Consider the following 969-nt stretch of genomic DNA (forward strand, 5'->3'; position numbering starts at 1 on the left):
CCATGCACTATGTATGATTATGCTAAACCTTCTTTAACAGGAACTGAATCAAGCATAGTTAGACCTGTTGTAACTGCAAATACTTTTGAACTGAAACCTAACACAATTCAAATGATACAACAATTTGTTCAGTTTGATGGTTTGCAGGATGAAGATCCCAATGCTCACTTAGCAAACTTTTTTGAACTATGCGATACATTTAAAATCAATGGCATTTCTGATGATGTCATACGTCTGCGGTTGTTTCCCTTTTCATTAAGGAACAAAGCTAAAACGGCTAAATTACATAATGATATCTCTTCTTTTGTGTAGATGGATTTAGAAACACTCTACGATGCATGGAAGAGATACAAGGACCTTTTTAGAAGGTGCCCTCACCATGGGTTACCACTTTGGCTTCAAGTTCAAACATTCCATAATGGCATGAATCCTTCGACTCGGCAAATGGTTGATGCAGCTGCTGGCAGAACCATCAATAATAAAACACCTGAAGACACTTATGAGTTCATAGAGGAGATATCATTGAATAACTATCAGTGGCAAGTCACGAGGACAAATCTAATGAAAACAGCCAGTGTTTATAACGTCGATTCAGTTACCATGCTCTCTAATCAGGTAGAACTCTTGAATAAGAAAATTGATGGTTTTCTTAGTTCATCACAGGTTCACCCAAGGTTCACCCAGTAACGCAGTGTGAAGCAAGTGGAGGTAGAACAAGTTATTCGGAATACCTACCTTATGGCCACAACATGGAGAACGAGCAGTTAAATTACACGGGTAATAATCCTTGACCTCAAAATAATTCATATAGTAACACTTACAATGTAGGTTGGAGGAACCACCCAAATTTCTCATGAGGAGGCCAAGGAAACCAGAGACCACCTTCAGGCTACCAACAGCCACCCTATCAATCGGAAAAGAAACCAAACCTTGAAGAGATGCTCACAAAGTTTATCTTGGTATCAGAAA

General features: G+C 38.9%; 1 non-coding gene across 1 annotated transcript; it reads right to left on the bottom strand.

Moving 5' to 3' along the window:
- Window positions 1-280: 280 nt before the first annotated feature.
- Window positions 281-386, bottom strand: LOC121226860 (small nucleolar RNA R71). Its single transcript, XR_005924546.1, has one exon. It is a non-coding gene; the product is annotated as a small nucleolar RNA R71 (small nucleolar RNA).
- Window positions 387-969: the final 583 nt, after the last annotated feature.

Source organism: Gossypium hirsutum, unplaced genomic scaffold, assembly GCF_007990345.1.
Source record: "Gossypium hirsutum isolate 1008001.06 unplaced genomic scaffold, Gossypium_hirsutum_v2.1 scaffold_538, whole genome shotgun sequence".
In the NCBI taxonomy this organism is placed as follows: domain Eukaryota; kingdom Viridiplantae; phylum Streptophyta; class Magnoliopsida; order Malvales; family Malvaceae; genus Gossypium; species Gossypium hirsutum.